The sequence below is a fragment of the Physeter macrocephalus genome, chromosome 21 (assembly GCF_002837175.3).
Source record: "Physeter macrocephalus isolate SW-GA chromosome 21, ASM283717v5, whole genome shotgun sequence".
Classification (NCBI taxonomy): Eukaryota; Metazoa; Chordata; class Mammalia; order Artiodactyla; family Physeteridae; genus Physeter; species Physeter macrocephalus.
Window position 1 is genome coordinate 5,192,061 of NC_041234.1, and position 21,564 is coordinate 5,213,624.

Consider the following 21,564-nt stretch of genomic DNA (forward strand, 5'->3'; position numbering starts at 1 on the left):
CATGGCCGCTAGGCCTGCGCGTCCGGAGCCTGTGCTCCGCAGCCGGAGAGGCCAGAGCAGTGAGAGGCCCGCGTACCGCAAAAAAAAAAAAAAAAAAAAAAAAAAAAAAAAAAAACCCACAATGAGATATCACCTCACATACATTAGACTGGCTATTATCAAAAAGATAAGAGATAACAAATGTTGGCAAGGAAGTGGAGGAATGGGAACCCTTCCACACGGTTGGTAGAAATCTAAATTGATGCAGCGCTATGGAAAACAGTATAGAAGTTCCTCAAAAAATTAAAAGTAGGACTACATTTTCCAATAACTGACAAGGTGGCAGAAGTGGCGCAAAAGAGGCAGACCTTCCATAAGTCCACCTACCTCAGGCGTGGACCTCAACCAGCTGCTGGACAAGTCCTACAAGCCACGCATGCAGTTGTACTGTGCCCGGCAGCAACCGCGGCTGAATCCGGCCTGCGGAGGAAGCAGCACTCGCTGCTTAAGTGCCTGAGCAAGGCCAAGAACAAGGCGCCACCCACGGAGAAGCCTAAGGTTGTTAAGATGCACCTGTGGGACATGATCATCATTCCCAAGATAGTGGGCGGCTACATGGGCAACAACCTCAACCAGGTGGAAATCAAGCCTGGGATGATTGGCCACTGTATGGGCAAGTTCTCAATCACCTACAAGCCTGTGAAGCACGAGCTGCTCAGACATCAGGGTCGCCCACTTCTCCAGCTTCATCCCCTTCATTAAGCCTGCTTGGCCAATAAAGGCACAGACTGCTCTAAAAAATAAATAACTTTTAAAAATAAATAAAAATAGGACTACCTTATGATCCAGCAATTCCACTTCTGGGTATATATCCAAAGGAAATAAAATCACTGTCTCAAAAAGATATCTGCACCCGTGTTCACTGCAGCATTATTTACAGGACAAGAAAACACCTAAGTGCCCATCCACATGAATGGATAAAGATGTCTTAAGATATATGTGTATGAATATTATTCAGCCATTAAAGAAGGAAACCTTGCCATTTGGAACAGCAGGGATGAGGGCATTATGCTAAGTAAAATAAGTCAAATAGAAAAAGACAAATACTGTATCATCTCACCTATACATAGAATCTAATAAAACCGATCTCATAGAAACAGAGAACAGATTGGTGGTTGCCAGAGATGGGGAGTTGGGGAGGTGGAAGGGGGCCTGGATGAAGGTGGTAAAAAGTACAAACTTTCACTTATAAAATAAATTTGTTCTGGGGATGTAATGTACAGCATGGTGACTATAGTTAAAAATACTGTATTGCATATTTTAAAACTGCTAAGAGAGTAGATCTTAAAAGTTCTTACTACAAGAAAAAAAACTGTAACTATGTGAGGTGATGGATAGTAACTAAACTTATTGTGGTAATCATTTCACAATATGTACATATATCAAATCATTATGTTATACATCTTAAATTTATACAACACTATATGTCAATTATATCTCAATAAAGCTAGAAGAAAAAAGTTAAAATAAACCAGTCCTAGGTGCTGCCAGGGGAGTTTCAAACTTTAAATAGCATGTTACACATCATTAGTTAGCCCACTGCCCTTATCTAGGCCAAGACTCAGTGTCAGTCAGTGTCCCAGTCTAGCTGTAAAATAATTTTATTCTTCGCAGCGAGAAAATGCTGCTTAAGCCAAGTCTTGAATAAATAGGCATTTATGCTCATTGTGAATTTAGTAGTGCCAGATATTTACCTGATAGTCAATAAATATTAAATACTTGTTAGTTGTTATATGAAGAAAGAAAAATAATTTCCGACTAAATTCTATAGTAGTTTAAATTTTTCTTTCTTTAGCATTTGTATTACCTGTAAAGTCTTTTGGCAGCATGTAAGATTTTAATATCTTACTATTTTGGGAATCAGCTCATTTTAGATCTAAGAAGCAAGATTTATTCTTATAATAACAAAAGCTACCTTTTTTAGATCATTCTGTTAAGTGCTTTAAGTGTTATTTTACTGAATTTCGACAATCACCCTGTGTGGTATCTATGTCACCTCTGACTTGTTGATAAGGAATAGATCCAGAGAGGCTACATAAGTTGTCTAAAGTCATACAGCTAATAAGGAGGAGAGGTAAGCACCAAAACAAGATCAGCCTAACTCCATAGCCAATGCTCTACAACTACAGCAGATTCTGTCATGCCCCAGTCACATCCCTTTGGCACTTGTCAGCTACTCCATGCTTGCCCACGGCATTCCACGGCAAGGACCCATGATTTTCCACCTGCACAGGGCAGACCAGGAGTACAGGGGATTTAATGTCCCAGAGAGCAGTGCCCAGCCAGGAGGGATGAAAATGGAGGACAGATGCCCCTGCTTACTTACCCCTTGAGTAGGACAATTCTGAAATGTGTTGCAGAAGTCCCCAGTAAGACTCACATCCCTACCCTCCTACTGATACTTCCTGGGATCACCTCCTCAACAAACCACTTGCATCCAAATCCTTCCCTGAGAGTCTACTTCTGGTGCAACCCAGCCTAAGATAATATCACATTCCCTTGCCTTCCCTTCCAGCTTTAGTTCAGAAGTAACCTGAAAGGTCCCCCAGTTCAGTCACCCACCCACTGCAGTTTTCTACAATATCACTGACAGACAACCATCAGACTCTGCTTATAGAATTCCAAGAAAATAGAGCTGAATATCAGCACGACAATCTATTCTACTTATTTCTTACTTGGATTGAGTAGAGCTACTCTTTTGTGTAACTTAAAACTTTTCTAGAGCTAGGGCAAAGTATTTCCTCTTCTACTTGCCAGCCTTCTGCATATCTGAAGACAGCTATCCAGTCCTCCCCAAGTCTTCCTTACTCCATTATTTTTCAATGTTTACTTATGTAAAGCACCTGACTAAGAGGGAACCAGAACTCTGGAAACAACTTTTAAGAGTTAGCTGACATAGTCCCAGTTCCTGAAGCAAGACTAGATCTAAGTCATTGAAGACAGATGGCAAAACTATGTAAATCTGTGCTCAATATAATTTTTTACACTTTTTTTCCTGGCCACTGCCCAGAATTATGCCCCCCTTCCCCCCATCCTCAGCTCTATTTCCTAATTATAAAGTAGAAAAAGGCTAATTGGAATTCATCTATGGCATGACAATTTGCAGTAAAATATTAAAATTCATTTGTATGGAATTTTCAATTTTAGGGTTTGGCAATGATGAAAAGCACCCAGATCTTGGGGAAAAAAAGGAACATGATTGCTGTCTAATTCTGTGATCTTTCTAAGAGTAGAAAGTATGTCTTTTTCCTTTGAAAAAAACTGTCCAAATTTGAAGAACTCAAAATTAACATGAAACTACTTCTTTCATGAGTGCTGGCATTGTCAGCTTTCAAAGAAATGAACTACTCTCCATCATTATGTACAAATTTACATCATTATGTAAATGTCATCTATCCATCTCTAAGCCTTTTACAACGAATTCATCTTTTATTCATCTTGCGGTTGTACGCTGGGCATTTGTGCCATAACCGAGAGAGTCATTTTGGAGAGGGACATCTTAAGAATTTTGCTTTCCTGGCTTTCTGTTAAGGTCTTAGAAAATTGTTGGACTTAACTCACCTAACAGCAAAGTCCTTACTGTTAACGTTTCCATACTAGTATGTGTCCCTTAGGCTTATTCTAACATACCTCTTCTATTCAAAAATAGATAAACTTGGACTTCCCTGGTGGTGCAGTGGTTAAGAATCCGCCTGCCAATGCAGGGAACATGGGTTCAAGCCCTGGTCCGGGAAGATCCCACACGCCGCGGAGCAACTAAGCCCACACGCACAACTACTGAGCCTGCGCTCTAGAGCCCACGAGCCACAACTACTGAAGCCCGCACGCCTGGAGCCCATGCTCCGTAACAAGAGAAGACACCTCAATGAGAAGCCCATGCACCGCACGAAGAGCAGCCCTTTCTCGCTGCAACTAGAGAAAGCCTGCGTGCAGCAACAAAGACCCAACGCGGCCATAAATAAATAAACAAACAAATAAATAAAACAATCTAATTTTAAAAATAAAAATAAACTATTGGGTTTCAAGTAAGCTCAACCCTTACCAAGGCTGTGACGAGTGTACCGAAATCTGCCCATTCCCTCTGTGAGATGATGCCCCCTTTCTCCATCATTGTATGTCAGGTGCCTTCTTACTCTCCCCCCACTCACCTGTTCTTATTAAATTATCTTGTATGAATCATTTACACCTTAGACATGTTAAAAGAAAAAAGAAAGAAATTTCTTTACCCTGATCTGAATTGAAAGGTCTTGTCCACCGCCAAATGCATTTTAAAAATCAACCCAAAGATATGTGAGATATTGGGAGGCAGGAGTGCTCTTCCCCCACCCTTAAAATCACCTATGATTACTCAGCAACCTACACAGAAAGCAGGTCCTGTTTTGAAACCTCTAAGGTGTTCACAAAACCAGTGCTGGGCTGATGGCATCAGGATTACAGGAGTGTTTACAAAATCCAAATCCGTGGGATGCACCACTGGAGATTCTGAATCTGTAGGTTTGAGGAAGGAATCAAGGGAGGGAGGGAAGAAGAAAGTGAACAAATAATTGTGATAAATGCCAGGTCCAATTTTTTTTTTTTTTTTTCGGTATGCGGGCCTCTCACTGCTGTGGCCTCTCCCGTTGTGGAGCACAGGCTCCGGACGCGCAGGCTCACGGGCCTAGCCGCTCCGCGGCATATGGGATCTTCCCGGACCGGGGCACGAGCCCGTGTCCCCTGCATCAGCAGGCGGATTCTCAACCACTGTGCCACCAGGGAAGCCCCCAATTTTTAGTAATGATATATGGTCCAAGCTTATGAGACTTCCTCCTCCAAAGCCCGCTCTGAAAGTTCATCTGCCTACATATAAGGCTGTGCAGAAGTGCTAGAAGTCTCCTCAATGTAACAAGCATGCCTATTTGGGGGTCAGGGGAGGTAAAGGTAAGAGGGGATATGATAATCATCCTGCTTCATAGAAAGCAAAGTACAGTGTTTGCCAAGTCAGTTATCATTATGAGTCCAGTGGTTTCATATTTAAAACCTAGAATTCATAAAATTAACATAATATTTAATTAAGACCCTGAGCATAGTTTTTAATCTTCAGTTCTCTCCCAAATGGACATTTGTTGAGGTTTCTCTGGAACCTCATATCAGATGGATTAGTTACAGTGCTCTTGTTATAGTATTTCCCAGACACTCTTGGAAAATGGAGCAATATTTCAGAGGCTTGTCAAAAATTTTTCAATGGGGATCAAGAAAACTCTGCCAGGGTTTCCCTGGTGGCTCAGTGGATAAGAATCTGCCTGCCAATGCAGGGGACACAGGTTCGATCCCTGGTCTGGGAAGATCCCACATGCCATGGAGTAACTAAGCCCGTGTGCCACAACTACTGAGCCTGCGCTCTAGAGCCAGTGAGCCACAACTACTGAGCCCGTGTGCCACAACTACTGAAGCCCGCGTGCCTAGAGCCTGTGCTCCATAACAAGAGAAGCCACTGCAATGAGAAGCCCGCGCACCACAACAAAGAGTAGCCCCCCCCTCCACAACTAGAGAAAGCCTGTGTGTAGCAATGAAGACCCAACGCAGCCAAAAATAAATAAATAAATGAAAATTTAAAAACCAAACAAACAAACAAACTCTCCCATAACAGAGCTGAGGCTTCAGGCCTGGTGATCTTCAGGTCCCTTCGGCTCCTTAGCTCATTCCAGCCCTGCCTGACAGTCCCATCCAGGTGTACACGGAGATATCCAACTAGAACTTTCTAAGTAGAGACCTGCCGTGATCCAAGGCTTATTTGTGTGTGTGAAGGACATGCTACCTTGTCTCTGACCCCGCAGAGAATGTTCCCCTCTACTGATGATGAAAATGGCTTTATATTCACAACTTTAGTCTGTGGGTAAGTTTCATCATTACCTCCTCCTTCTACTCACCCACCTCTTCCCTTGGTGCTTTCCTCTTCACGCTTCTCTTTTTCTCTTCGCCCACTTGTGACTCCACCGTGTCTTGTTTTCCTGATGTTCCCACAGCCTAATACTGTCTCCTTGTTCTTCATAGACCTTTCATCCCCCACCCCCACAAACATATCTCACATCTTCATATAACTCATTTTTTCCCCTTGGCCTTCCAAATTCTCCAAAAGGAAGCACTTTCACAGCTGGGTGTCTGGCTGTTCTCTAGTCTCCAGTTTTCTCTGTGAACATCTCGCAGAGGAGTCTGTTGTAACAATTTTGTTCTGTGTTATTTAGTCCTACTGCATTTTCTTAGGAAAAAAAGCTCAAAACTCCATTATTCTATCTTGTTTCCTTTCTTTTTCTCCCACTTCTTTCATTAAATCATAATGTATTTTAGAGCTTCTTTTCATTTTCTAATAGTACAAACACAGGGGCGAAAAAAAATGCAGTGAGTTTCTTCCCTTCCTCCAAAAAGAACCCAGAGCTGATAGCATGAGAGATTCAGTCCAATTTAAGCTCTACTGAAAGTACAGTGTAGGCTTGTGGTGTTCTATAAATAACAACCACATTTCCCAAAGCTGTCTGTGGTTTATACAGAGGACCCCAATTAAACTCAAAACAGCTGAAGGAATAAACCTGTCAAAGAAAATGCATTTATAGTGTACCAGGCAGGTTAGACTACAGAATAAGTCAAATTCTAATTTCCTTAAAGTCATTGAGCTTCCATGTTTTGGTGAGATCAAATCCTAAATAATAAACTCATTTGATTTTATACACTCCCACAAACAAGCTTTTTATTTTACAGGTTCTTGGTAGCAATTTTTTGATGAGATCACATTTAGGGCAATCAAATGTAAATAAAACCTCATCTCTCTAACCGTGAAAGAACGAATCCACCCTTTCTATCACCTCTTCTTTGATAACTAATACATGGACCTCAACTCTGTAGGTAAACCTTTGTTTCTATGTTTCAAAACATTATATTAGGACCCAGATCAAACACGGTGTGCTAACCCTAATCCCCAGGTATGTCTATGTTAGGGTGTGGGGAAGAGTGTGGGAGACGACAGTAATGAGCACACAGTGGCTCTTAACTTTCATGAGCAGGTTTGTATCCCAATTTACCAAGAGTAGGTGGGCACAGATAATGGAGAAGAAACATGGTGGCAGTGACCGGTTTATCTGTCGATGTAATCCAGCAAAAGCCAACATCTGCCTTAGCAGGCTGGGGTATTTCTACCTGATGAAATGTTTTAATTTGACATGTTGATTTCCAAATTAGTAACCCATCTTTATTAAAATTGTCCCTTGCTCTAGTTCTGGTGTAAAGAGTTAAGAAATTATTTTGCCTCTCAGCAGGGATTGGATAAGAAAACTCTGTCTTCTAATAAACAGGACAAGTTCCCTGAGCAATGCCCTACACAATACACTACCTGAACCATTCTTAGACTTCTGAGGCCAGGCTTTACTATTAAGCATTCACGCAAGAACTTTCCCCTTCCCTTCCAATACAATCACTTCTTCCTCCATTTGCTTCCCCAGGTTTATCACCTAAGAATATTGGCAATAAAGAGCTGGAAGTAGTAAAATCAAATCATTTTCTTCCCTATGTGTGTTAGCAGCATGCCATCCAGACTGCCCCTATTTGTATGCCATCTTTTAAACCAACACTATTCTTTCACGGAAGGACGATGGACAACCTTCTACGTCTGGTCGTGGGTTTAAGAGCAAGTTTTCCAAAATGACCTCAGACATGAGGTTGCCAATTCTTCCTACCCATTAGTATTTGTGTTCAGCGTCCTGAAAAAAATGTCCATTTTGCCAATTAGTTCACACTCATTTGGACATGTATCAGGTGGGGAGAAAGATGTCTTCTAGTGCACTAGAACTGAAGGACGAAAAAAAAAAATGGAGATGCAGTACCAAGTTGTGAATATTTTGGGACTCACTGTGCAAATTATTTCTAAGTATTCACCATAGCAGTTTTCCCCAACATATTTAGTGGGCAAATAGTACAGTCAGTGACACCTGGCCCTCTACACTCATTCACATGATTTCATTAATTTGTTTCATCTAACTGTGCTTATTTCTTTCATTTTGCTTCTATTAGACTACTGAGGTTTTTCCTGCATTTTACCTAGCTTCCAAACAATCAGCATTAATCCTTCATTCATTCAATTACCTTACAAGGTACTGCCACAATACCTCTGCCTTCAACTTCCTTTTGAAATATTCATTACCTTTCTCGCTGTTTAAAATTGTGAAATATTCTTGATATGCACATTTATCCTGAGGTAGATGAATACAGTTCTATAAAATGAAACAACAGGATGTGACAGTTCTTCGAAAAACAGAAAGTCCTTTGAAATTAGCTCTCCTAGGAGTCTATTAACCCCTTATTCATATCTTTTGAATATTCTATGTAAAACACATGGCTAATATAATCTCTGGACTGTTTTATTCTTTAATGAACAAAAACTAAAACTGAAGGAGAAGAGAGATTATCCCACAGGGGCGATACTTGAGAGCATAGTTAATATTTTAATTTCTTTCTGAGCACTGACAAGTTGCCTGTATATGGGGCACGTGGTTTTTAATTCATTCATTTATTCAGAATGTTATTACGCCCCAATCCGAGCCAAGTACTGTGCTAGGTACTGAGGCATACAGTTATTAAAGACAACCCTTCACTCAAGTAGTATTTAAGCTACTGCACAGAGAGACAAAAAAATAATTATAAAACCGCATGTTGTTACAAGTTACGAACAAGCTAAGGACCAGGTGCCAGTTTAGGGGTTGAGGAAAGGCTTCCTCAAGACTGAAGGAGCAAGAGTAGGACAGGTTAGAAAGCGAGAGGGGTACTCCAGGCAAGGGGAACAGCATATGCAAAGGCACAGACACTGGAGGATAAACTGTATGTATGTGTGGGAATGTTAAATTTTAGGAAGGCCTCCATCCTCCAGGATGCTCAAAATTGCAACTGGTGTGCTTGCCTCAAGTTTCCCAAATAATTTATTTCTGATATGGACCACTGTTAGAATAATGTATAACAAAACAGTAAGTTGGCTTTCTACTGTCTGCTTATAAGGATCACTTTAATCTTCCTGCGCTTGACTACTCTCAAGTGGTACTTGTTTGTAGATGCGTTTGATAGGAATAGACAAGAAGGTTATTTACCTTTTTGTCTACTGAAGGTGAGACAAGAAGGTAAATAAATTTGAAATTGGCAAGCCAATTTCAAATTATCAGTATGGGTGAGAAAAGATATATTCTTTAGGAAAATTACTCAGCTAAGACCATTGTCCTAGACCAGTAGTTCTCAAAGTTCAGCATTCATAAGAATCCCCTGGAAGCCTTGTTAAAACACAGATGGCCAGGCCCCATCTTCAGAGTTTTGATTCATCAGGTCTGGGTAGGGGTGAGAATTTGCATTTCTAACAAGTTCCCAGGTGATGCTTATGCTGCTGATCTGGGACCATACTTGGAGAAACTGGTCTACAGACTTCTTTCAAGTCATTGCAATCATAGAACTGAAAATATCAAGTCACATGGACTCTTACATGTTAACCATAAATAAGAGTGTAATGCTCTCAAAATAACAGACTGCACCCAAGATGTTTTCTAACTGAAGCCTAGAGACCTTAAATCTCATTCACTCCCCAGGCCCCCACTTCCTTAGCTTTGTCCTCTGGGCTTCAAAAAGCAACGTGATTTAAATAATTTATTTTCATACTAAAAGCCTTGTTGTTGTTTTTTTTCTGTTTCTTTTTAATTTTAACATCTTTATTGGAGTATAATTGGTTTACAATGGTGTGTTAGTTTCTGCTTTACAACAAAGTGAATCAGTTATACATATACATATGTTCCCGTATCTCTTCCTTCCTGCGTCACCCTCCCTCCCACCCTCCCTATCCCAGCCATCTAGGTGGTCACAAAGCACCGAGCTGATGTCCCTGTGCTGTGCAGCTGCTTCCCACTAGCTATCCACCCTACGTTTGGTAGTGTATATATGTCCATGCCACTCTCTCCCTTCGTCCTTTTTCTTTTTTATTTAACATCTATATTGGAGTATAATTGCTTTACAGTGGTGTGTTAGTTTCTGGTGTATAACAAAGTGAATCAGTTATACATATACATATATTCCCTTATCTCTTCCCTCTTGCGTCTCCCTCCCTCCCACCCTTCCTATCCCACCGCTCTAGGTGGTCACAAAACACCTAGCTGATCTCCCTGTGCTATGTGGCTACTTCCCACTAGCTATTTATTTTTCGTTTGGTAGTGTATGTATGTCCATGCCACTCTCTCACTTTGTCACAGCTTACCCTTCCCCCTCCCCATATCCTCAACTACATGCTCTAGTAGGTCTGTTTCTTTATTCCCATCTTACCACTAGGTTCTTCATGACCTTTTTTTTCCCCTTAGATTCCATATATATGTGTTAGCATATGGTATTTGTTTTTCTCTTTCTGACTTATTTCACTCTGTATGACAGACTCTAGGTCCATACACATCACTACAAATAACTCAATTTCATTTCTTTTTATGGCTGAGTAATATTCCATTATACAATGCGTGCCACATCTTCTTTATCCATTCATCTGTTGATGGACACTTAGGTTGCTTCCATGTCCTGGCTATCGTAAAGAGCTGCAATGAACATTTTAGTACATGACTCTTTTTGAATTATGGTTTTCTCAGGGTATATGCCCAGTAGGGGAATTGCTGGGTCGTATGGTAGTTCTATTTGTAGTTTTTTAAGGAACCTCCATACTGTTCTTCATAGTGGCCGTATCAATTTACATTCCCACCAGCAGTGCAAGAGGGTTCCCTTTTCTCCACACCCTCTCCAGCATTTGTTGTTTGTAGATTTTTTGATGATGGCCATTCTGACCGGTGTGAGATGATATCTCATTGTAGTTTTGATTTGCATCTCTCCAGTGACCAATGATGTCGAGCACCCTCCCATGTGCCCGCCGGCAACCTGCACATCCTCCCCGGAGAAACGTCCACCCAGGTCCTCCGCCCATTCCCAGACCGGGCCGTCCGCCCCTTTGTTATCGAGCTGCATGAGCTGCCTACAAACCCCGGAGACCAATCCTCTGTCAGTTGTAAAAGCCTTGTTTTTGACAAGCGCACTCTCTCCTGTACTCTGGTGCTTCCTGAAATATTCTGTTACATAAGGAACAAATTACTCCCGAATTTAAACAGACTTCAACAACTATTACCCTTGTGAAAGCTGCTGGTGAAAATGTGGACAGTGATCTTTAATGTTTTCTCTTTCTGGTGAAGGGGAAATCAAGCAAAATAAATATCAGTCTGAGGGTCCAGATACTTGCAGCTGAATTTAAATAATGAAATAAAATATCATTATTTTCAGGGAACATTTGTCTTTTAAAAAAAAGGCTTTCTCTGCTTTCCAAACATATATGGCATTTTGACGAAATGAGCTTTTGCTACTATTTCCACTGAGAACGTTCACAGAAACCTTCAAGCGAACCAAGCCTCAAAGGAGCCTCAGGTTTTTTAAAATGACAAAATGGCTGTGGTTAAACAAAACATAAGCAGGGAACCTTCATTTTCACCCAGAAGAGCTCCGCACTTGCCTTGTTACGGAACTCTGCTGGCTGAGGGAACCTCTGGTACTATGACTCCGCAGTTATTTTAAGTAGCCGCGTGGGAGGGATGGGGGATGGGATGGACCCAAGGTTGATAAATTCCCTTACCTACCTCTGGAGGAGAGGAACTCTGGGCACGACGCTGTCTTATTTACAGAGCGAAAAGTGGAATCCATTAGATTTGGCCTTGGGGTTAGGAGGGAAGGAGGAAAAGGAAAAAGTATATTAAATTTAAAATATTTCCATTTGTCCATAATTTTTCAAGCAAAACCACTCAGCAAGCAGTAGGATATTTTTAAAAAACATTTTAATGAATATATCACCATTCATTCATCTCTTTCCTGTCCCAGTGCTCTTGATAAATTGAGCTGAAATACCTGTGTAGCTCTTATCATCTGTGTGCAATTGGGGCTGTCAGAGGCATGATGGAGAGCAACCTAAGTCAATCCAAGTTAGAAGCAACAGATTTCACTCTGGGCAACGTTTTCTTTTTACCTAAAAAACACTACATATACTCTTTGTGGATCTCTTGGTGAGGTGATTTCTCCTACGAAACTTGCCCACGCCAGAACTTCCCTGTGTCTAGCCACTTGTACAGAGACTCCCGTCTTCATGGCTGCCCGCCCCGCATACCAGGTTGGGAGTCACAAGCCCTACGCTTTTTTCCCAAGACCCTCCCAGAACATCAGATAAGAGAGAGCAGGAAGAAACAAAAACAAGTGAAAAGCCACCTTCTCAAACGTCAGGACCCTGACATCCAAATCATGTAATTTAAATGCAGCCTCATAAGTTTTAGACCCAAGCCATATACCTGAAGAATACCATAATACAGTAAATACCATAATAGTTAAAGAAAATATCCCTGACAACAGAGAATACGTTTGTCAAATGCATAAGCATCAAAAATAAATGAAGCATAAGTGGATTAGTGTAAGTATCCATGCTATGGGCTTCTGAGAGACTGTAACCCAAAATATTATTTCTGTTTTTTAGTATACTGCAAATTATCCATAACTAATGGCTTTGTAGAATATATTAAACCACAATAACTACTGTATTTCATAAATTCTTAAGGTGCAAATTTTTTTAACCCCACATTTGTTTATTTATTTATTTTTGGCTGTGTTGGGTCTTCGTTTCTGTGTGAGGGCTTTCTCTAGTTGTGGCAAGCGGGGGCCACTCTTCATCGCGGTGCGCGGGCCTCTCACTATCGCGGCCTCTCTTGTTGCGGAGCACAGGCTCCAGACGCGCAGGCTCAGTAGTTGTGGCTCACGGGCCTAGTTGCTCCGCGGCATGTGGGATCTTCCCAGACCAGGGCTCGAACCCGTGTCCCCTGCATTAGCAGGCAGATTCTCAACCACTGCGCCACCAGGGAAGGCCCGGTGCAAATTTTTAATACATTTTTACATCTAAGAATCAGGATGCATCTTACAGTCAATGATGTATCATATTGTGGTTTCACTGACAATTTTTAAAATTTAATTATTTTATTTAGCAGATAAAACAACAATGTGGCTTACACTCAGTCGTGTCTGATTTGGTGACATGCATAATTATCTACAACAAGAAAGAGCTTTAGCATGAAGCATTTCAACTAACAAATCATAATTTGAGTGACTTACTAAGTACAAGGCATTAGGTTTAGGTGATGGGGAGGCAAAGATAAATAGAATGTATCTCTGATTTCAGAGTTAACGGCACAGTAAGGTAGAGTCACAGATAAGCAACTAAATAAGTGCAAAATTAGTGCTGTGGGAACACGAAGGAGAAAGTCATCCTGATTAAAGGATCAGAGAAGGCCCAGGGAGGAGGTGATTTTTGAGATGAGTCTTAAGAAATGAGAAAGCTTCATCATGCACATTTGGTACAAGTAGATATAAATGTAGGAGGTTGAAGGAGTAGAATCTAACCTGAAGAAGAAGAAAAGCAAATCCACAGATTCTGAAAATTGCTCAAGAAATATCAGAGTTGTGATATCATTGACTGAATAAGAAAACCAATTGGCAAGCCCAGTTTGAGCAAGGGGTGGGAGGAGTGAAGGTGGAGTGGAATACAGATTGGTTGGGGTATGTTAAGTTTGAGGTATTTATAGGGCATTGTAATAGGCATTTGCCATTTTTGAGTGCCCATCCCACACCAGGGAATTTCCCCACTGTGTAAGTCTTGTTAGAAGGTAGTGCCCACTTCCCACTACAGAAGTTTAAAAAGCCAAATATTTGCTTTCCAGCTCCTCTTGCAGCTAGGGTACAGCTGAAACTAGCTTTCACTAAACAGACATGCCCGTCTTGGGGTTTGAATCTGGAGTTAGTGATGCAAAAATGTAAGGCTAGGGGAGACTTCTTTTGGAGGTGAGGGCAGTGGCAGGATCCAGTGTCCATTAGAAGCTGCAGTATCCAGCATTCAGCAGTGCTGTCTTTACCACTCTGGCTCTGCTGAGTAATTTTGGCCAGAGTCCCAGGTATGAAACCTCTCTACAATCTTGCCTGTTTTCCACCCTGGTTTTCCAGCTTTCCCAGGGATGCTGGGAGATAGCCAACATCTTTTCAATAAGTTGTTTTTCTGCTTAAATCCATAAGAGTCAATTTCTATGGTTTGCAAAGTAAGAACCCTGGGTGCTAAAGACATATATCAGAAGATGCCTGACAAGGACATGGAAAAGGAGCATACAGCATAGGAGGACAGTTTACCTAGAGAACAAAATAGGGGAATCATTTGATTAGGACTGAAAATTAAAACAAAGAAAGAAAATACAGATAAAGATAGAGAAAAGAGGGAGGAAGGAAATGGCATTGTTTTGGAGGGAGGATGGAACAAGAACACTCAGCACATCTGAGAGAAGGGAAGGAGGAATCAGAGAGCCATAGCAAGCGCATGTCCTGAGGGCCTACACGTGCCAAGTATCTTGCATAAGCTAACTCATTTAATTTTTACAAATATTAAGTATTGCTATCCTAACTTTACAGTTGAGAAAAATGAGATGCATAAACATTAATTAAATAACTTTCTGAAAGTTACATAAATAATAAGTGGTGTGACCAGGATTCAAAGTCAGATTTGTCTGATTCCAATATCACACTGCCTCCCTGCCACCAGCTTTAGGTAAGGATTTTGTTTTTATTTTTTTTATTTTTTTATTTTTTTGGTGTTACGCGGGCCTCTCACTGTTGTGGCCTCTCCCGCTGCGGAGCACAGGCTCCGGACGCGCAGGCCCAGCAGCCATGGCTCACGGGCCCAGCCGCTCCGCGGCACGTGGGATCCTCCCGGACCGGGGCACGAACCTGCGTCCCCTGCATCGGCAGGCGGACTCTCAACCACTGCGCCACCAGGGAAGCCCTAGGATTTTGACACAGAAGCCAAAGATAAGGCTTAGTGCAGGAGTTCTCGACTCCAGCTGCACATTGGAAACATAAATGGAGATATGGAAACTGCTAATGCCTGGATCCCACCCCCAGAGTTTTCGATGTAATTGGTTTGAGGTGCAGCCTGGGGATCAGGACTTTTAAAAGCTTCCCAGGTGGTTCCAATATGCAGCCAAGGCTGAGAACCACTGTGGTAGGTGCTATTTCAGCAGAGGAGTGAAATGGTTTGAAGAAAGAGAGGGAAATTAGGCTACAGAGGCAGCAAGTGGTGAAGTGAGGTATTGATAGGGGAACAGTGCAGTGAGGAGGAACAGGTTTGAGTGACACGAATTTCAAGTGGGTCGAAAAGTAAACTGGAAGTGGACACAGGGAAAGTGAATGTAGACCATTCTTACAGTAATAACCATGGAGGTGAAGGGAGGTTGATAGCCACTCTCAACTGTAAGTTGAGAAAATGCTTTGGAAGGGTAAAACAATTAGAACACCTGTAAGCTGAGAGAAAGGGGGCCCTGACAAGTAAGAATTGCAGATAAAAGTGAGAGGGTTGGGGTCCTGGAAAAGACGGAGTCTGTATTCAAAAGGAGAGAAAGGTTAACTTTTCTGGAAAGGAAAAGGACATTTTTCCTTTAATAAAGGAAGAAAATATATATATATTTTTTGGTCAGAGAGGCTGAGATAGATAGTGGGAAAGTAATGGAGGGAGCTTGAGGAAAGTGAAAGGGTGGGATTGGAAAAATGAATATAAGGAGGGGAATAAAGGAGTCAAAACAAAGGAATTAAATAGCTTTAACCTGATATCATATAAAAGGAATTTCAAGTGTAACTAATCATTAGGGTTACATGACTTTCTTAAACAATACTTGGGAGTTTTGAGAAGGTGAGAAAATGGATGAGGAAGTTTACCCAGAGCTGGGGATTGCCCAGACTGACTGGGTGGTAGGTCAAGGGAGTCAGGAACTTTGGGGTGCTACTGAGATCACATACAGATACACATTTGAAATCTAAGCAAGGCTATTTACTTTGGCATGAAATTTAATATATTAAAATTTACACTAGCCTCCATCCCTGACTTGGCACATAAAATATATGAAATCCATACATTCATGTTGAAATCCAAATGCATTCAAAGATAGATAACGATGACTCGAATAGAGGAAGAAGTTGTGGTTTCACATCACGAAATGGTTAGAAAAGATTAGAAGAGTGACCAGAGCCCTAAATAATTAATTTGGTAATTCATCTTTCCTGCTTTCAGACAGGCCACATTTCAGGCACTGGCTAAAACATATAGATTTAAATATAGATAAAAATCAGCCCAATAAATACAGAGTGCTACTTCCATCGATTATGCCTTTTCTAATTTAACAGGCAAGGGAGTTTCTGAAATATTGCTCACGCTGATGCATCTGTTCTCTTCTCCTAATTCAGATCTCTGAAGGCTCAAACTTCCCAGTTTCTCAAGCCTCATTCTAGCCACAAACCAGTTCATAAGTTTTATTTGTGACACAATTTTTAAGAAATGTTCCTCCAGACAACCATGGCATTGTGCTTGATACTTTCTGTTCTTTGAAATGCTCTCTTTCAATTCTGAAATTTGGCACAAAAGGTCCCCGCTGCTTAGAATGCTCTCCTTCCACACTCATCCCTCACCCCCCACCCTGCCCACTTCCTTTGCTCTTTTGTTTAGACAACTCCTTCAGGACTCCATTGAAGTATTCCGATAGGCTTTCTCTAGACATATGACCCCATAATACTGTGATCTTGTCCTATTTCATACCGTGCATCCCAGTTTTAATTATTTGTCTAGAGTCTGTCTGTCCTGCTAAACTATAAGATTCACCAGGCAAGGACCATGCCTGGCACGTCATAAGTATTCAATAAATATTCGTTGAGTATTTCAATGACTAACTGTGACTGGAAAATGGGTTGTATGGGAGAGAAACCAGGGCAGGAAGGCTCACTTAGGAAGCTATCACAGTCAACAGAGCAGACTCCACCTATACCCACTTCACTCTTTTACCATTTTCATGTACTCTGGCCCCCAGTGTGCTTTCCCTCCCAACAGCCAGCACCTGCATCTCTAGGTCTGAGGACTGCCCCCAGGCTGCCAGAGCCCTCCCGTTGCCTGCTTCCAGAGCAGGCAGGGCCTGGAAATTGATGTCCCTTAGGGGCAGCCCTTAAGTAATGACTGACAAATACAAAACTATAAATACTCCAGCTCCCATGCCTTTTTCAAAAATAGGCAAAACTAAACAATAGATTGTTTAGGGATATATAGGTGGCCAAAAATAGAGAAACGCCAGGGAATGATCAGCAAAAAATTCAGGATAGCAGTTATCTCTGTGAGGAGGAGAAGGAGGATGTGATTAGGGAGGAGGTCTAAGATACTACTAATATTTTATTTCTTGAGCTGGGTAATGGGTGTATAATGTTCTTTGTATTATTTTTTGTTATATATATACATGTGAACAACAATAGCAACAACAATGGTCCAGTAGGTTGAAGAGAAAATAGAGTAATAGGAAGATTTTTTTTCATACTGGAGGAGCATTGCAGTGATTGTGGACAGAAGGCAAGGAAGAATAAGGAGTATGGAGAGGAAGTGTCGAGAGAAGTGAAGCAGACTGTGCTAGCCTTGGGTAAATGTTGGACTATATGACCCAGCAATCCCATTCCTAGGTGGAACCCAACAGAAATGAATGCATGTGTTCATCAAAAGATGTGTACAGGAATGCTTAGGAATGGAGTTCTGACACATTCTACCACATAGATGAACCTTTAAAAAGACCTAAGTGAAAGAACCCAGTCACAAAAGGACAAATATTATATGATTCCACTTATCTGAGGTACCTAGAGTAGGCAAATTCAGAGAGGTGGAAAGTAGAGTAAAGGTTATAAGAGGCTGGGAGGAGGAAGGAATGGGGAGTTATTGTTTAATGAGTACAGGCATACCTCAGAGATACTGTGGGTTCATTTCCAATAAAGTGAATATCGTAATAACGTGAATCACATGAATTTTTTGATTTCCCAGTGCATATAAAAGTTATGTTTAAACTATAGTCTATTAAGTGTGCAATAGCATTATGTCTAAAAAAATGTACACACCTTAATTTAAAAATAATGCTGTTGGAAAAATGGCACCAATAGACTTGCCTAGCGCAGGGTTGCTACAAACCTTTAATTTATAAAAATTTTTTAAAAAGCCAATGTCTGCGAAGTGCAATAAAGTTAAGAGCAATAAAACAACGTATGCCTGTACAGAGTTTCTGTTTGGGATGATGAGAAATTTCTGGACATGGATAGTGGTGATACTTGTGCAACATTGTGAAGAAAATACACATAAAAATGGCTAAAATGATAAATTTTATGTCTATTTTACCACAATTAGTTTAAAAAGAGAAAAAAGTATGCTTATAACAACACTAGTCTTAATATCCTCAACTAGAAACAACCCTAGTGTCCATCATCAGTATAATAGATAAATACATTCACACGGTGGGGTATATTCACACAATGAAATACTATACAGCTTTGAAAATGAGCAAACTAAAACTATACACAGCCACATGGATGACTCTCAACAACATAATACTGAGTGAAGGAAGCCAGAGGCAAAAGAGGACATACTGTATGATTACATGTATATAGTTTATAGACCGGTAAAACTAATTCATTATAGGTGAGGGGAAAAGGTTTTAACTGGAAGGGAGAAGGGCATTCTGTGGTGCAGGTAATGTAATGCCTGTGTTCACTCTGAGAATTCATTCAACTGTACACTTATGGCCTTGTGATTTGTGCACATTTCTGTATGTAATTATACTTTAAAGTTTGCTAAAAAATAAAATAAAAGCAACATAGGGATTCTTCTACCTCTGAGAGATATACAAAAGTGTGGGAGAAGTTTGACATCTATATAGCTATTCTTGAATTCCATTTATATTGTACTGTTGCAGAACTGGAAGTCTCTAATTGTTGAAAATATGTTAAAACTATTCTTATTCCTTAGTTCTCCTCAAAATTTTTAGTATTTCCCTCAAGATAATTTATGTGAACCTAAGTTTCCTTGATGTTTCAACTTCATTTTTCACTTTTTATTTTCAGCAATCTAAAAAATATGTTAAAATTTAGCCAATTTCATATTATGTTCTATGGAGATAAATGGATAGTAAAAAATTTAAGTAAAAAGTACAAATCAATCTTTTTGATATTGCTTTGAAAATAGTTTTCAATTGGCAAAAAAATCTATTCATTGTGAATTGGAGGATGCTATGTGGCATTAAATGATTACAAGTCTCATTATGTAATATAATTAAATTCTTATAAAAACTGTTGGAGTTGGAAGGAATCTTAGGGTCATCAAGTCCAACCCTCAAACTAGATGTAAGAGTCTTCTCTCCAACAGCTTGTGGTTCTCTGCCCAAATGCTTCGAGACCCTCACCCAAGGTTCCCAAATTCACTGTTGAATCACTGTTATTGTTATAAAGTTCTTCTTTAGATGAATTAAAATCAGTCTTCCTGTAACTTCCACCATTGATAACAGTTCCATCCTCCAAAATATAGTGGAATAAGTTAGACTGTTTTTCCATATGATGTGATAGTAGAAAATAGCATACAGTGGAAAAGCCATGGGTTCAAGTTCTATCTCTATCTCTTACTAACTAGCTGACCTTATTTTTCTCATACACAAAATGAAGTCAGAAGATCATCTTGCTAAGTTGTTGAGACAATTACACAGATTATACATTAAGCACCAGGAACAGATCCAGTTCCTCATAGTAGAAGACCAATAAATTGTACCTTTTAAAAGTTATATGTGAAGATAATATATTTCCCCTTTGTCATCTTCTCTCCAAAACCTTCCAATTACTTCCAACTATTCTTTATATGACATGCTCTCCAGGCTTTTCATAGTCTTGGATCTTGTCTTTTTGATACATGCCACTTAGTTACCATGTCACATGATACAGAATACATTACACCAAATATTATCTTTCTTTAAAAATACTTTTTTGAAATATAGTTGATTTATAATGCTGTGTTAGTTTCAGGTGTACAGTAAAGTGACTCAGTTATACATATGTATATAAATAAATATATATATTCTTTTTTTTACATTCTCTTTCATTATAGGTTATTATAAGATACTGAGTATAGTTCCCTATGCTATACAGTAGGTCCTTGTTGGTTATCTATTTTATATATAGTAGTGTGTAGGTTAATCTCTAACTTCTAATTTATCCCACTCCCTCTCTCCCCTTTGGTAACCATGTTTGTTTTCTATGTCTGTAAATCTATTTCAGTTTTGTAAATAAGTTCATGTGTATCATATCATAGATTCCACTTATAAGCAATATCATATGATATTTGTCTCTCTCTGTCTGCCTTACTTCACTTAGTATGATAATCTCTAATTTCATCTATGTTGCTACAAATGGCATTATTTCATTCTGTTTTTAAGGCTGAGTAATATTCCATCACATATATATACCACATCTTCTTTATCCATTCATCTGTTAATGGATATGTAGGTTGCTTCCATGTCTTGGCTGTTGTAAACAGTGCTGCAATAAACATTGGGGTGCATGTATCTTTTCGAATTATGGTTTTCTCCAGATATATGCCCAGGAGTGGGATTGCTGGATCATATGGTAACTCTATTTTTAGTTTTTTAAGAAACCTCTATACTGTTCTCCATAGTGACTGTACCAATTTACATTCCCACCAACACTGCAAGAGGGTTCCTTTTTCTCCACAGCCTCTCCAGCATTTCTTATTTGTAGACTTTTTAATGATGGCCATTCTGAGTGGTGTGAGGTGATACCTCATTGTAGTTTTGATTTGCATTTCTCTAATAAATAGCGATGTTGAGCATCTTTTCATGTGCCTTTTGCCCATCTGTATGTCTTCTTTGGAGAAATGTCTTTTTAGATCTTCTGCCCATTTTTTGACTGGGTTGTTTGTGTATTTGATATTGAGCCGTATGAGCTGTTTGTATATTTTGGGGATTAATCCCTTGTCAGCTGCATGGTTTGCAAATATCTTCTCCCATTCTATAGATTGTCTTTTTGTTTTGTTTATGGTTTCCTTTGCTGTGCAAAAGCTTTTAGGTTTAATTAGGTCCAATTTGTTTATTTTTGTTTTTTATTTCCATTACTAGGAGACAGATCCAAAAAGATATTGCTGTGATTTATGTCAAAGAGTATTCTGCCTATGTTTTCCTCTAGGAGTTTTATAGTATCCTATCTTACATTTAGGTCTTTAATCCATTTTGAGTTTATATTTGTGTATGGTGTTAGGAAGTGTCCTAATTTTTATAGTATCCTATCTTACATTTAGGTCTTTAATCCATTTTGAGTTTATTTTTGTGTATGGTGTTAGAGAATGTTCTAATTTCATTCTTTTACATGTAGCACAGCAAATATTATCTGAGTACTCACTGGACAGTACTTTGATTTAATGCTGTCCAATAGAACTTTCTGTGATAAGAGAAATGTTCTATGCCTGCACTATCTAGTATGGTAGCCACTAGCCACATGTGGTTATTGAGCACTTGAAATGTGGCTGGTGTTTCTGAGGACCTGAAAGTTTAATTTAACTTATTTTAATTTATTAGCCACATGAGG

General features: G+C 39.9%; 1 protein-coding gene and 1 pseudogene across 1 annotated transcript in view; one reads left to right on the plus strand and one right to left on the minus strand.

Annotated features, from left to right (window-relative positions):
- Nucleotides 1–741, plus strand: part of LOC102985095 (40S ribosomal protein S15-like) — a 62,738-nt pseudogene extending 61,997 nt beyond the window's left edge.
- The window catches only part of LOC114484736 (laforin), a 184,283-nt gene that overhangs the window by 5,282 nt on the left and 157,437 nt on the right, over nucleotides 1–21,564 (minus strand). The window lies entirely within an intron of this gene.